The sequence below is a fragment of the Panthera tigris genome, chromosome A2, assembly GCF_018350195.1.
Source record: "Panthera tigris isolate Pti1 chromosome A2, P.tigris_Pti1_mat1.1, whole genome shotgun sequence".
Classification (NCBI taxonomy): Eukaryota; Metazoa; Chordata; class Mammalia; order Carnivora; family Felidae; genus Panthera; species Panthera tigris.
The window spans coordinates 59,329,531-59,346,624 of record NC_056661.1 but is presented as its reverse complement, the minus strand read 5'-3'; the positions used below and the strand labels follow the sequence as shown (position 1 = coordinate 59,346,624).

The window sequence follows — 17,094 nt, the reverse complement described above, 5'->3', positions numbered from 1 at the left end:
CCTCCACCTAAACAGCTCCTAAGCTGGCAGAATTGTCTGAATCAAATATTCTGGAACTCTAGAGTCAGGCAAACATTTACAACACCCAGGGAAGAAGATGATGAAGAGGTTGGTAAATGTCAGCAAATTTCAGCATTTCATGAGGTGTTACTCCCCATCCCTCCTGTAGGAGGCAGTGGGGGAAGCTGAACTTGTTCCTGGTGCAGCTTTCTGGAGCCAGGGTGGGCAGTAAGGACCTTCTCCTCCCTACATGTAGATTGTATGTTCTGAGTGCTGATGTTCCTTTTGATCACTGAGGGGCCAGCACAAAGACTGGCAGCTGCAGTTTTAACCCCCAAAGGCTGAAGCAACTTCCAGGAGATTTTAAAAGGCAGTACTTTCCCCCCTCTTTTGGGAGTCAGACATTTAAGAAAATCCTTGCTAGGCCACTGGCTGATCACAGAGATAACAAAACAGAAACTTCAATTACTACGTACAACAAGGAATACACACTTTACAAAAGAAAAAAAGTTGGGAAAAGTCACAAATGGATAAATGAGACCCTCCACAAGCAAGACTTAGCAATTACTGAGGACTGAGAGGATACATTCTCAGAATTATACAACATAACACTCAAAATGTCCAGTTTTGAACAAAAAATAGTAAAACATACAAAGAAACAGGCAAATATAGCTGATTTGCAGTAAAAATAAAGGAATTTGGAAGCAATCATCCTTAGTAAAACCAGATATTAAAATTATTAGTCAAAGATATTTAATCAACTGTCTTAAAGATGTACAATGATTTAAAGGAAACCCTGGAGAAACAGTAAAGGGAATAAGGAAAATGATGTAAGAAAAAATGAGAATATCAAAAAAGACATAGAAATTTTAATAATAAACCAAACAAATTCTCAAGCTGATGAATACAATAACTAAAATAAAAAACTCACTAGGGAGGTTCAACATCAGATTTGACCAAACAGAAGAAAGGATTGCTGAACTTGAAATTATCCAGTATGAAGAAAAGAAGGAAAAAAGAATGAATAAAAATGAATAGAGTCTGTGGGACATCATCAAACTCATCAACATTCTCATTTTAGGAGTTCCAAAGAAGAGAGATAGGAAGGGCTGAAAAAATATTTGAAGAAATAATGTCCCAAAAGTTCTCAAGTCTGAGGAAACACATGAATATATACATCCAAGAAGATCAATCAATTCCAAGGAGGATAAACTCAAAGAGATTTATGCCACAACACATTACAGTCAATTTGTTGAAACCCAAAGACAAATAAGGAATTTGGAAAATAGTAAGAGAAAACGAACTCATCACCTACAAAGGATCCTCCCTAAAATTAAAAGTTGATTTCCCTTGGGGAGCCTGAGTGGCTCAGTCAGTTGAGCGCCAACTTCGGCTCAGGTCAGGATCTCATGGCTTGTGGATTTGAGCCCACGTTGGGCTCTGCATTGACTGTGTGGAGCCTGCTTGGGATTCTCTCTTTCCCCCCTCTCTCTCTGTCCCTCCCCCACTCTCACTATCTCTCAAAAATAAATTTTAGTGCTCGCTTCAGCAGCACATATCCTAAAATTGGAATGATACAGAGAAGATTAGCATGGCCCCTGTGTAAGGATGACACGCAAATTTGTGAAGCGTTCCATATTTTTTCATATTAAAAAAAATTTAAAAAAACTTCCTGTTAAAAAAATAAACAAATAAATTTTAAAAAACTTTTAAAAAGTTAATTTAAAAAAGAAACACTAAAGAGAACCTTTCAGGCTGAAATGAAAGGACACTAAAGAGTAACTCAAAGTAATAAGAAAAAAGTAAAGAACACTGGTAAAGATAACCACATGGGTAAATATGAAAGCCAGTATTACTGTACTTTTGGTATGGTTTGCAACTTCTCTCTTTTTCCTATATAATAGCCAAATGCAGAACACAATCATTTTAAGTCAATATTAATGGCTATGCAATGCATAGAGATGTCATCTGTGACAATAATAGTTGGGGTAGGAACAGAGATATATAGGATTAGAGTATATACTATTGAAACTAAGTTGATATTATTTAAATTACACTGTAATATGTTAATTGTAATCTCTAAGGTAATTAAGAGATAACTGTTAAAAAGGGAATCAAAGTGGTACACTACGCAGAAAAGGGAGGGCAGTAATAAAGAAACTGAGAAACAAAAAGCATAAAAGACATACCCAAAACAAATAGGTAAAAAGAAGTAAATCCTTCTTTATCAGTAATCTGGTTAAATGAAAATAACTCTCCTATTAAAAACATACATTGAAAAGTTGGATAAAATACATCATCCATCCAGATGCTGCTAGATATTCACTTTAGATGTAAGTACACACAAAAAATTCAAAGCAAAAAGATGGAAAAGGTATCTCATGCAAAGACTAACCAAAAGGCAGCTGGGTTGCTATATTACTGTCAGAAAAAAATAGCCTGTATATAAAAACGGGTTATGTGAAACAGAGACTATTAATAAAAGGTTCAACACAGCAAGAGGATATAACAATTATAAACATACAGGCACCAACAACACAGCCCCCAAAATATATATAGCAAAAACAGAAAGGAAAAATAGAATTTTCTACAATAGTAGTTGGAGACTAAAATGCCCATCTTTCAATAATTAAACGACACTATAAACCAATTATATACGTACAGAACGGACATATACAGAATACTCTACCCAAGAAGAGCAGAATGCACATTCTTCTCAAGTACACATGGGATATTCTCCAGGATAAACTATTTGTTAGGCTACACAATAAGTCTTTTTATTGTTTTTTCCTTAATGTTTATTTGTGTGTGTGTGTGTGTGTGAGAGTGAGACAGAGTGAAACAGGGGAGGGGCACAGAGAGAGGGAAACACAGTATCTGAAGAAGGCTCCAGGCTCTGAGCTGTCAGCACAGAGCCCGGTGTGGTGCTCAAACCCACCAACTGAGAGATCATGACCTGAGCCAAAGTGGGATGCCTAACCAACTGAACCACCAGGTTCCCCAGGATACACAATAAGTCTTAATAAATGTTAAAAGATTTAAATCTCATAAAACATCTTTTCTGATCACAGTGGAATGCAACTAGAAATCAGTAGCAGAAGAAAAATTGGAAAATTTACAAATATGTGGAAATTGAATGGTATGCCCTTAAACAACCAATGGGTGAAAGAAGAAATCACAAAGAAAATGAAAATACCTTTAGTCAAAGAAAAACAAAAACACAACATGCCAAAACTTATGGATTGTAACAAAGGTAGTACAGACAGATAAATCTGTAACTGTAAATGCATACATTGAAAAAGATCTCAAGTCAATACCTTAATTGTACATCTTAAGGAATTTTTTAAAAGAGTAACCTAAACTCAAAGCAAGTAGAAGGAAGGAAATAATAACGATTAGAGCAGATATAGATAAACTAGAGAATAAAAGGACAATACAGAAAATAAAAAATCAACAAAATTGACAAATCTGACTGACCAAGAAAAAGAAAAATAGAAAAAGACTTAAATTACCAGAATCAGAAATGAAAGTGCTTATGCCAATTTTACAGAAATTAAAAGGGTAAGAGAATACTGTGATAAATTATACAGCAAAAAAAATTTGATTACCTAGATTAAATGGACAAATTGCTAGAAACATGCAATCTACATAAACTAACTCATGAAGTAGAAAATCTGAATAGACCCATAACTACTAAAGAAATTAAATCAATAATCACAAAACCACCCAACAAAGAAATCCCAGGGCTGAATGGCTTCACCAATCCTTCTCAAAATCATCCCCCCCCCCACCAGAAGGATTGAAGAAGGAACACTTCCTGACTAATTTGATGAGGCCAAAAATACCCTGATACCAAAGCCAGAAAAAGACACTACAAGAAAAGGAAATTTCAGGCCAATATTCTTTATGAATAAAAATGCAAAAATCCTCAACAAAATACTAGTAAGCTGAATTCACTATGAATAAGTGGAATTCTCAGTTGCAAGGATGGTTTACCTTATGGCCAAGGGGGCAAGGTTTCAGTTATACAGGGTGAAAAAGTTCTAGAGATCTAATGCACATCAAGTTGACTATAGTTAATAATATTGTACTGTGTACTAGAAATTTGGTAAAAGAGTAGCTCTCAGGGGCCCCTGGGTGGCTCAGTTGGTTAAGTGTCCGACTTCAGCTCAGGTCATGATCTCACAGTTTGTGGGTTCAAGTCACATGTCAGGTTCTGTGCTGACAGCTCAGAGCCTAGAGCCTGCTTTGGGTTCATCTCTCTCTCTCCCTCTACCCCTCTCCTGCTCAATGCTCTGTCTCTTTCTGTCTCTCAAAAATAAATAAATGTTTTAAAAAAATTAAAGAAAAAAGTAATTCTCAGATGCTCTCACTGCCAAAAAATAAAAGTGACTATGTGAGATGGATATGTTAATTAGTTTGATTGTAATGATCATTTCACTATATATATCAGAGCATACTATTGTATACCTTAAATATTTACATTTTTACTAAATAAAGAAAAATTAATAAAACTGCTTTTAAGCTATGAAGCAAGAAAAGGCAGTAAAGGAGGAAGAAAGGACTTATTTCCTCACATAATAAGCACAACTAGGTTGCGTCCTCAGCGTCTCTGTGCATGGTCACAGCAAATTACCCCCAGGTTTTTGGTTTAAAGCAGAAATCAGTTAGCCTCAGCCTGTTTTTATAAATAAAGTTTTATCAGAACACACACTTGCAAAGATTTCACACCAAAAAAAAAACCCCTGACATATTATAATTTTTTTAAAAAACTTGACATACATTGGAGCCAATAAGCAAACTCAGCAATGTTGCAGGGTATAAAAGCAATACATGAAAATCAGTTGCATTTCTATACATTAGCACTGAACACTACAAAAAAGAAATTAAGGAAACAATTTCATTTATAATAGCATCAAGGGGAATATAATAGCAATAAAGTAACTCAGGAGAAAACAGAGTTGTGCACTGAGAACTATAAGAAAGAAATTTTAGGGGCGCCTGGGTGGCTCAGTCGGTTGGGCGGCCGACTTCGGCTCAGGTCATGATCTCGCGGTCTGTGAGTTCGAGCCCCGCGTTGGGCTATGTGCTGACAGCTCAGAGCCTGGAGCCTGTTTCGGATTCTGTGTCTCCCTCTCTCTGACCCTCCCCCATTCATGCTCTGTCTCTCTCTATCTCAAAAATAAATAAACGTTAAAAAAAATAAAAAATAAAAAAAAAGAAATTTTAAAGGGCCTGAATAAAATGAAAAAAATATCCATTTTCATGAATTAGAAGATTTAATATTGTTCAGATGAATCACTACCCAAAGTGATCTTCAGTTTCAATGACACCTCTATTAAAATCCCAACATGTTTGTTTTCCTATGTTTTGTTTTGTTTTGTTTTGTTTTTTTCATACCCAGTCCCACTGATCCACCAAGACAGCTCACAGGACTCACTATGTAATCATACTTCTCACTAAGATTTATTACAAGGAAAGGAAATAAGGGAAAACTAGCAAAAGAAGGCATATGATCAAAGCCAGGAGGAAGCCAGATGCAAGGTGCCAAGGACTGTCTCCCAGTGGAGTCACAAAGGACATGCTTATTTCTTCCAGCAATGAATTGTGACAATACAGGTCTTTACACCGTGTCTCCAGAGAATCAGCACCTAAGGTATTTCCTTAACGCTAGCCATCTAGACACCCAATGCTTTGCACTTACCAAAAGGACTCCCCAAAGCAAGGCAAGTGCTGGGCATAAGCCACGTTGTTTTTTTTTTTTGTTTGTTTGTTTTAATTTTTTTAATGTTTATTTTATTATTTTTGAGACAGAGAGAGACAGAGCATGAACGGGGGAGGGGCAGAGAGAGAGGGAGACACAGAATCGGAAGCAGACTCCAGGCTCTGAGCCATCAGCCCAGAGCCCGACGCGGGGCTCGAACCCACGGACCGCGAGATCGTGACCTGAGCTGAAGTCAGACCCTTAACCGACTGAGCCACCCAGGCGCCCCAGCCACGTTGTTTTCATGATCTAGAGGCAATTGATTGCTAGCCTTCCAGATTTTGGTCCAGCATGTAAAGAGTTTGGAGGTCCTCACTCCCATTCTCACAAGAAGAAAAAACTGTAAATCAAAACTCTTCTTAGATCCACAAGAGAATTGAGGTCACAGGGCAGAGTGCTGCCCCCAACACTGGAGAGGCAGAAAAACACAGCTTGCTTGAGCAGAAATGCACAAGTAGAAGCTGCTGATGGGAACACTTTAAAATTGCTGGAAGCACCATGTGAACTAATTGAGAATTAAAATTGTTGAGAAATAAATAAAACTAAATAGAGAACTAGTTGAGAATTAAAAATTCTTGGGGGTCTGGTCTTATGAGGGACCCCATGATTTTGTGAGTTTTACCTCTAGGAGTCACACATCAGGTTCTCAGGGGAAGATCGGAGGCAAATCCCTTAGTGCTTCTGGCAGGAGGAGGGGAAAGTAGTCATTTTGAAATACCCCCACAGCATTCCGCTCTTAACAAGGCCTACCCTCAAGAGAAACTGTTTTATTAGAAGTTAACCAACCTGAGGGAAGGGTAATACCCACCTCTGGCCCTCTCTACCTTTCCTGCAACACCAGAGTACAGAAAGACTGAAAGATACTTGTGAAGGTCATATCACAGGGAGACAGGCTCACTAAAAGACTGAGACCTAATCATAAAACTATCTAAGGCTTCCTTTCATACCACATCTTAACTTTGTATCAAGAGTGCTCCTGCAAAATAATAGGGGGTTGTTGTGAAAAGAAGGCAGATTCTCTTTAGTCTCTAGGAAAACCCAAAGACAAGAGAGAACACACAAAGATGCTAGAAGTTCTATTCTTTGACACCTACAACTATAACACAGCCTAACCCCTAACCAGATAAACATAAAACCTCACAGTAAAGGCCTATCTACTCATTTCCATTACTCAATATAGTATGTCCACCTTTCAACAGAAAATTACAAGGCATACTAAAAGTAAAAATAAGCAGTCAGAAGGGACCAAGAAAGGATGAGACCCAGACTCAAATACGGCAGAGATTTGCGAATTATTATACTGGGGAGTTAAAGATAAATATGTTCAATATGATAAGGGCTTTAATGGGAAAAGTGGACAACATGTAAGAAAGGAATAGTAATGTAAGCAGAGATATGGAGACTTTAAGAAAGAATTAAAAGGAAATGCTAGAAATAAGCACAGTAATAAATGAGGAATGCCTTTGAGGGGTTCACCAGTAGATTGAACACAAGAAAGAAAAGAATCAGTAAGTGTGAAGACAAGTCAATAGGAACTTCTAAAACTAAAACGCAAAAAGAAGGAATGCAAAAGAGCAGAATGTCCAAAACTGTGAGACAATTACTAAAGGAATAACATAAACATAATTGGAATATTGGAAGGAAAAGTGAGAAAGGAATCAAAGAAATGTTTGAAGTAATAATTGCTGAGAATTTTCCAAAACTAGAGAGACATTAAATCACAGATACAGGAAGCTCAAAGAACACAAAGTAGTATTTTTTTTTTAAAAAAACTATATATCTACATAAGCCCACCCTATTCAAACTGTAGAAAATCAAAGATAAAGAGAAAATCTTGTAAGAAATCAGAGGAATGAGAGTCTTACTTATAGAAGAACAAGAATGATATTTACATTGGGCTTCTCTTCAGAAACCATGCCAGTAAGAAGAGAATGGAGTGAACTATCTAGAGTATTAAAAGAAGTCAACATAGAATTCTGTATCCAGCAAGATTATTCTTTTGTTTTTTAAATATTTATTTATTTATTTATTTAGAGAGAAAGAGTACACATGCATGAGCAGGGGAGAGGCAGAGAGAGAGAGGAAGAGAGAGAATCCTAAGCAGGCTCTGCACTATCAGTGCAAAGGCAGACGTGGGGCTCAGTCTCATGAAACCATGAAATCATAATCTGAACCAAACTCAAGATTTGGGCGCTTAGCTGACTGAGTCACCAGGCACCCTGGCAGCAAAATTATTCTTAAAAAGTGAAATAAGGGGCACTTGGGTGGCTCAGTCAGTTAAGCATCTGACTCTTGGCTCAGGTCATGATCTCATGGTTGGTAAGACTGAGCCCCACAATGGGCTCTCTATTGTCAGCGTGGAGCCTGCTTTGCAATTCTCTCTCTCCCTCTCTGCTTCTCACCTGCTCTTGCTCTCTCTCCCTCTCAAAATAAATAAACTTTAAAAAGTGTTTTTAAGTGAAAGAAAAAGAAAGACTTTCTCAGAAAAACAAAAATTGAGGAAATTTTTTGACATTACTTGCTTTGTCTTGGAGACCCTGACACCCTCATGTTTATAGACACAGATATATACTAGATATAGAGGGGAGGAATACAGATACATAAATATAGATATGTAGATATACATGCATATATAGAGAGAATGATAGGTATAGATATATTTTCTGCTCTGTCAGCTGGGAGAGCCAAGAAGCAATAACACACGAGTGAAAATGAGCACACTTAGCACCCATATCTTGGTTTCTAATTCCATTCTCCAATAAAAGGAAACAAGAATCCTAGGAGAAATGCCTGATTCCAGGGCTGTGGCAGGGAATATACAAGAACATCTTGTAGTGCCACAAAGTAAGGAAGAGTTTGTAAAAGGATGGGGGCATGTCAAATGTATACAAGATACAACTGAAAGAGTTTTCAATAGACAAAGCTTAAACAATCTTAGGGAAAAAATAAATTAGTATTGGATTTAACCCAAGTATAAGAAAAATATCTCTAACTCCATACTGTTATAAATAAATGACTGAATAAATAAATAAATGGGGGAAGAGAGACAACTCTCCATGCAGAAGAATTTTAAATAATTTAGGTAAATACTCTTGTTTTCAGGAGACTTAAACACGGGCTGCATATAGTAGCTTCCTTCCAAAGAATACAATAAGGAAATGGGAGGAAAAGAGTAAGTTCACAATACAGACACCCGACAAGTATGAACTCAGCCAGGTGATTATGGTCAACATCAACAGTGATACGTCATGTTGATAGCATGCTCCCTTTATATGTGAGGAAAATGCCACTTTATCTCTGTATTTTCTCAAACCCATACCCCTTACTAATTATGAGGGAAAACATCAGATAAAACTCCACTGAAGGACAGTTTTAAAGGGGGACAAGATGGCTGAGCACCATGGAAGTTCTCAGCTTCTGAAATGCAGCTAGATCAGCTCCAAATCATTTTGCACACCTAGGAAATTGATCTGAGGATTAACACAACAATCTGCATAACTTGAGCCTCAGAATTCAGCAGGTACACACTCCAGAGAGGTGAACTGAAAGAGAGAGAAGCCATGGAGGGTAGGGAGCTGTTTCTGCAGAGAGAAGACAGAGAAGGGTAGGGGGAGAGTGTGGTATAATGGGAGAGTACAGGCAAAGCACTCCCTGCCAAAGTGCTGGAGAGAAAGAGAAAGAGTGGAAACAGTCACAAGGGACTGAATAAGAATCTGTTTCCCAAAACCACTGACAGTGAGAAAGAAGAGGGTTTCAATACCATTAGGGCTCTATAAATAGGGGAGTGCAGAGTCTGAAATTCTGGAGCTCAATACCCAGTGGTGTTCTGGTGAGGAAACAAGGTGAGTCCCCAGAAGCAGGCTGCGAGGTCCAAGGGGCCCATGGACCACATGGGAAAAAGCCCTTCCCCTGCATGGAGGTCATTTTGTAGAAGCCATATTGACTCTCCATAGGCAAAGGTTCCAGCAGACCCCAGAGAACAGCCACATTTGCTGATATTAGAACAAAGACACCAGAGTGTGGTAAAACCTGGCACCAGCTGTGTATTGTGATTTGCCATAATCTCCAAACCTTTGCTGCTGTGTGATCCCACGAACTTTTTTCATGGGCAAGCCAGCACTCAGCCATTGCTCAGCAAGACCCTCCCCCAGAGGGTCAAACTGGGTCCAAGCTGCAGGGTTCTCAGAAATGATGGATTTGGAAACATAGCCTCATCTGAGATAAAATTTGGGAGGGAGGTGCTGCCTCACAGGTTGATGGCTTGAACATGGACATTGTAGAAGTGGGGCATGGACAGAAGCCTAAGACAAAAAGAGGGGTGCTGGATTGCAGGTCAGTGAGAGCAGAGTTCCTGTGCCAGAAACTAGAAAACTGGGTGACACCATTTTCACCTCTCCCACACAGGCTCATACACATGCTCACACACCAGAGCCATCCACCCCAGGAAGCTAAGCAGCACCATCTAGTGGAGAACAGAGCTGTAACACCAAGCCCTGCCCAGCTGCGCCCACCATGCACACACCCTAGAGGACCACCACAAGTCTCTCCACCTGCTTAGTGTATGAACTATCGCGTGCTTCATAGTTTCAGTTCTGGGGAAACTGGATGTAATTCCATTCAGCTTTCATTCTGTTTGCTGGTTCATCTATTCAGGGTTTTTTTGTTTTTGTTTTTTGCTTTTGTTTAAATTGTTTTTTATTCCTCTTTTTCTCCTTTCTTTTCTTGTATAGAGAAAGAGAAAATTTTGTCTTTATTTTTCTTTTTTGAAAAAATTTTAATTCTTTTTGCTACTTTTTTTGGTAAATTTATTATATTTCGCTTTCTTTATTTCATTTAATTCTATTTTATTGCAGATAATTTTTAAAGTTTTTAAACTTTTTCTTACATTTTTTTCTTTTCTTTCTCTTTCTTTTCTATCCTACCAAACTCCTTTCAACAATCAGACCAAACACACCTAGGATCTAACTCCCTTTTTAAAATTTTTTCTGTTGTTTTAATTTCTTAGTTTTTAATCTTTATTTTATAAATTATTTTTATTTATCCAAATGACAAAACAAAGGAATTCACCGCACCCCCCCCCAAAAAAAATAACAGGAAGAATTGACAGTCAGGGTTTTAAATCAACACAGATACAAGCAAGATGTCTGAAATAGAATTTAGAACCATCATAGCAAGAATACTAGCGGGGGTTGAAAAAAGCATAGAATCCCTTTCTGTGGAGATAAAAGAAGTAAAATCTAGTCAGGATGAAATAAAAAATGCTATAGCTGAGATGCAATCTTTTTTTTTTTTAATTAAAAATTTTTTTTCAATGTTTATTTTTTGCAGAGAGAGAGAGAGAGAGAGAGAGAGAGAGAGAGAGCCAGGGCAGGGGAGGGGCATAGAGAGAGGGAGACAGAGAATCCAAAGAACTGTGAGATCATGACCTGAGCCGAAGTTGGACGCTCAACCAACTGAGCCACCCAAGTGCCCCACAAGATACAATTTTGAATGGATGCCACAGCAGCAAGGTTGGACGAAGCAGAACAGTGAATTAGTGATATAGAAGACAAAATTATGGAGAATAATGAAACAGAAAAAAAGATGGAAACTAAGGGAAAGAGCGTGGTACAAGAATTAGAGAACTCATTTATTAAAAAGGAATAAAACCTGAATCATAGGAGTCCCACTGAGGGAAAGATTACAAAATACCTGACCAGTATTCCTAAAAATTGTTAACTCATCAAAATCAAAGCAAGTCTGAGAAATTATCACAGTCTAGAGGAGACCTAATGACTAAATGTAATGTGGCATCCCAATGGGGTACTGGGACAGTACACAGAGACATTACACAGAAAAATAAGGAAATCCGAATAAAGTAGATGAATTTTAATGATCAATAATGTAGCAATATTGGATCCCTGATTGTGACAAATGTACCATACTAATGAAGGATGTTAATAATAAGGTGACTAGATATGGAGTATGTGGGAATGCTCTGTATTATCTTCACAAAGTTTTGGAAATCTAAAACTATTATAAAATAAAAAGTTTATGAAAAATAATAGTCCTCTACTACTTTGTGATGAGTAAATGGGACAATTCATAAATAATAGTTAAATGTAGTTTTATTACTTTTATTTATTTATTATTATTATTATTATTATTATTATTATTTACTGGCTACTTAGAGTTTATTTTCCACTTGGTACAAGGCACACATGCTTACAGAATGTCAGGAAGGCTTGTGTGTGGCTTGGATAGTAAAGAGTGGGGTTCTCTCAACTTCCTTTTTGGTGTTTTGCTGTTTCGATATAAAAGATCCCAACTGCTTTTGCTTGCTGCAGCCTGCCTATCTGAAGGGAGGGAAGCAAAGGGGCTCTGATGAGCCATGTGCTTCCTGAAGCCTGGTGGCTGGTGGTGGCCACTCAGGACTGGAGCCCAGTGTAGGCATTGCCAAGCTGGCCACACAGCTGCTTCCTAATGGTTTCCAGAGCCAAGTCACACATCATTATGCTACTGGTAGCCTGAGGAGATTCTGAGAATTCTGGGGACTCCAACACTGTAGTCATGAATGGGAGAGTGGACTTCCTGAAAAAAAAGCTTGGCCACCTTGGTCAGCCTTGGGGAGACAGGGATGGTGAGGGATGGCTTCCCCAAGATACTCTGCACTTCCACAGGAGCTGTTATTGAAAATGGAACCCAGGCGGTGCATACCACCTTGATCACATCTGATCTTATATGATCTTGGAAGATAAGCAGGGTCAGGCCTGGTTAGTACTTGAATGAGAGACTAGTGTAATTTTAATTGTCTGTTTACTTTGTCTTCCCCAAAGCACTTACAGTCTCGGAATTATATCTGTTTTGTCCCCTACTAAAATCATAACTCCAGCACAATGCCTACTAAGTGCTCAATTTGTTGATGCCACTAATGAATACATGACCTCACATTGTGGTTCTCATTAACACAAATTCTGAGCCACAACCTCCATCCTCCACTTCTAGCAGGTATTTGAGTTTTCTGAGCTCCAAAGAGGACCTTACATTTGTTTTTGATATATTTCATCTGGTTTCAAGGTGACAAGAGTCCAGCTCCACAAAGGGCCTTTACACCCTGATTTTTCAGCCAGTGTGTTCCCATCCTCCCAGCTTTACTGCATTCTTAAGAGGTATCAGTTGGCTGTATAGCACACATATGTAGCAGTGTTGAATAGCCTAGTGTAAAGGAAAGAGCCAAGAACACACAAGTGAGCTTTGGGCAGATGCTGGTATCTATTATTGTATATGCTTTCGGTAGTATTATTCATTCTGTGGTGGATCTTTAATTCTTAATTCTGCATTTTGGATGTAAGAAAGCCAAGGTATTTTTTTTTCATAAGCCTGTTGCAGTCCAGCTCTCACAGTGAGATGTGTGTTTTCCCTCTACTTCTCCAGAATCCCTTTTCATTCTCCTCTATCTTGTGTCCTAGCAGGCTAGATTTTGTGGACTATATTAAAGTCATTTATACTGTAAAGTCACTCGCCTTTGGACCTCTGGTTTTATTTGGCCAATAGAAGATTTTGGTAGGAGACTGGAGGTTAAGAAGAAAGAGATTACGGTATTTATCCTCTTGCTTCCTCACTGCTGGCCCACAGGTTGGGAGGACTGTGTTTGTATTCCAATGGTCACAGCTCCTATCATGAAACCCTCTCTAAAGCTGCAAACTGCCAGGTTCCTTCTTCTTGCCTCTGTAGGCTCTGCCTCCCAACTCTTGTGAGTCTCAAGGTGCCATGACATTCTTTATTGATCCTCCCTGTCCCAACCCTTGTATATAGACCCCTCATTAAACTCTCTTCAGTTGTCCATCTATATTGTGCCATCTGTGTCCTGTGGGGCCTTGGCTAACACACTGGGTCTCTGACATCTCCTAAGCTGCCTGCCTAGAGACACTGCTCAAAGAAGAAATGAGGAAGAGCTTAAGTTTGTTGCTTCTGATTTTTTGTTGTGTTGTTGTTGTCGTTGCTGTTGTTGTTATTGCCTCTGTTCTTAATGCTGTATTTAAGAAGCATGACAAAGAGTCCCACAAGCTCCTTGGTCCACAAATTGAATAAAATACTTTGTCTCCTTTTCATCCTTCTCTTTCTTTTCCTCTTTCTCTTCTCTGTCCTCTTTCCTCTCTTTCTCCTCCTCCTCTGCCTCATCCTGTCCCTTCTTCTTATTTTTGAATTAGGATATTTCCCAGTATTCAATCCCAGAATCACAGACCAAACTCACCTAGTTCAGGAGAATAAGGTCATTAGTTGAGCATTAGGAGAATCTGGCTCATTAGTTGGGTCTCTGTCCCCAACAAGAGGATCTGTGTGTGGATGGAAAAGTTGGAAGCAGAATCAAAGGTAAAGAATCAGAGTTCTTAATGCTCTTGAAGTAACATCAAGAAAATGACAGAATAGAAAGACCCAGATCCTTCTTCCTCCCAAAAAACCACTAACTCAATAATACATGAGCCAATCCCCTTTGTGAGAAATCCAGAGAAAACCAGTTAAAAGGCTCCTATACCTCTGACAAGTGTAAAACCAGCTGAATTGAAGCCATTAGGAAATTTGTGGCACCCTCTTGCCATACTGTCTGTCCCCTGGTACAACACTATGTGATTGGGAGGAAATTCCAAGCCCCCAGCTTCGTACTGGGGAGGGAAAGACAAGCATGGACCACATGTCCAATGTTCTGATCTTTCAGGAGGGCTGCTCAAGGGTCTGGTTTCTGTCTTACCAGTCTCAGAGTACTGATGGGACCTGGCATATTCCAGATGCCTGGCAACCATTGGAAAACAAAACATCTGGGCGATGTGCTGCTGCTCCAGAGGATCCATGGTACAGGAGCCAAAGGCTAACACAGCTCAGCAGCCTCTCCTCCCTCAAGGGGGATGAGAAGAGTGGAATGTGGAATATGCATCCAGTATTCCAACTTTGGGGGGTTACTCAATGGGCTGGTCTCTGTCTAGTCTGACTTAGGGTAGTGACAGGACCCAAAATACTCTAGATGCCTGAAGTCTGTTAGGAACAAGAAAAGAGCTGGGCATCATTCTACTTCATAGAACTTGTGATACAACAGACAGACACCAGAGGGAGCAAAAGATTATGAGCTCCTGAACAAACAAACCAAGAAACACTCAGCAAGTTCCTCAAATTAGAAATTTACATGTACAAGTCCAAAGAAGACACATCCACAGAAAATGTTTGAGAGGCCTCCAGGATCTCTTGCCGGGCTTATGGGTAAAGATCTTTCCCTGTACAAAGTCAGTCTGTAAAGACTTGGAGGGGTGGTTATTTTTTCAAATGCACAAATACAAACCCAAAGTTACAAGAAACATGAAGAAATCACCCCATCAAAGGAATAAAATAAAACTCCATAAATTGGCCCTGAAGAAACAGATGTATGAATTACCTGACAATGAATTCACAATAACCATCATAAAGATGCTCAACAAACTCAGGAAGATGATATATGAATAAAATGAGAATTCCGCAAAGAGATAGAAAATATAAAAAAAGAACCAAGCAGAAATTTGGGGGCTGAAGAATGCAATGACTAAAGTGAACAATTCACCAGAAGCGTTCAACAAAAGACTCGATCAAGCAGAAGAAAGAATCTGTGAACTTGTAGACAAGTCATCTGAAATGACGAAGCCTGTGAAGCAAAAAGAAAAATTATAAAAAGGGAGAAGAAAGACTAAAAGGCTTATGGGAGACCATCAATGGACCAATATATACATTGTGAGAATTTCGGAAGAAGAAAGAGAGAAAGGGAAGAAAGGTTATTTTTAAAAAAATAATGGCCAGTGATGCCTGGGTGGCTCTGTTGGTTGAGTGTCCAAATTCAGCTCAGGTCATGATCTCGTTGTTGACGAGTTCAAGCCCCACATCTGGCTCTGTGCTGACAGCTCAGAGCCTGGAGCCTGCTTTAGATTCTGTGTCTTCCTCTCTCTCTATCCCTCCCCTGTTCATGCTTTGTCTCCCTCTGTCTAAATAAACATTTAAAAAATAATAATAATGGCCAGAAATGTCCCAAATCTAGGGAAGGATTCAGACATATTTAAATCCAAATAATTTCCAAATAAGATGAACTAAATGGACTACCAATAAGAGCCAAAGTATGGAGAGAGCCCAAATGTCCATCAATGGATGAATGGATAAAGAAGATGTGGTATATATATACAATGGAGTATTACTTGGCAATCAAAAAGAATGAAATCTTAACCATTTGCAACTACATGGAGGGAAGTAGAGGATATTATGATAAGTGAAATTAGAGAAAAACAAATATCATAGGACTTCCCTCATATGGGGGCTTTAAGATACAAAACAGATGAACATAAGGGAAGGGAAACAAAAATAATATAAAAACAGGAAGGGGGACAAAACATAAGAGACTCTTAAATATGGAGAACAGAGGGTTACTGGAGGAGTTGTGAGAGGAGGGATGGGCTAAATGGGTAAGGGGCATTAAGGATTCTATTCCTGAAATCACTGTTGCACTATATGCCAACTAACTTGGATGTACATTCTAAAAATAAATTTAAAAAAAAGATGAACTAAATGAAGTCCACACAAAGCATTATAATCAAATTGTCAAAAGTCAAATCCAAAGAGAAAATTTGAAAAGCAGAAATAAAAAAGCAATTTGTTACATACGAGGGGACCTCCATAACAGTCTCAGTAGATTTCTAGCAAGAACATTGGAAGACAGCAAGGAGTATTTCTTTCAAAGTACTAAAAAAAAAAAGAAACTGCCAACCAAGAATACTAAATCCACAAAAACTGTCCCTTAAACATTAAGAAGAGATATTTCCCTAAAAAACAAAAGCTAAGGAAGTACATCACCAAGATACCTTCGTTACAAGAAATGCTAAAGGGAGTCCTTCCAGGTGAAATTAAAAGATGCTAAAGAACAACATGAAAGCATATGGAGATATAAAGCTCACTGGTAAAGGTAAGTATATGGACAAATACAGAACACTGTAATACTGTAACAGTACATAAACAACTTTAAATTCTGGAACAGAAATTAAAGGACAAAATAATTTTTTAAAACTATATGTTAATGGACACAATATAAAAAGATGTAAGTTATAATATCAATAACGAAGTGTGAGGGGGAGAGGTAAAATAGTGGAATTTTTGTATAAAATTAAACTTAAGTTGTTATCAGCTTAAAATAGAATGTTTTATATAAACCCCATGGTAACCAAAGAAAATACTTATGGAAGATACACAAAAGAAAATGAGAAAAATCAAAGCATTTCGCTACAAAAAAAAATCAATAAAACACAAGAAGAGATGACAAAAGAGACAAAAGAGCTACAAGACACAAA

The 17,094-nt window shown here is 38.3% G+C and overlaps 1 protein-coding gene and 1 non-coding gene across 4 annotated transcripts in view; one reads left to right on the top strand and one right to left on the bottom strand.

The window, feature by feature from the left end:
• ALDH1L1 (aldehyde dehydrogenase 1 family member L1) overlaps positions 1-17,094 on the bottom strand; it is a 130,394-nt gene that overhangs the window by 42,542 nt on the left and 70,758 nt on the right. The window lies entirely within an intron of this gene.
• Positions 1,537-1,643, top strand: LOC122236745. Its single transcript, XR_006214997.1, has one exon. It is a non-coding gene; the product is annotated as a U6 spliceosomal RNA (small nuclear RNA).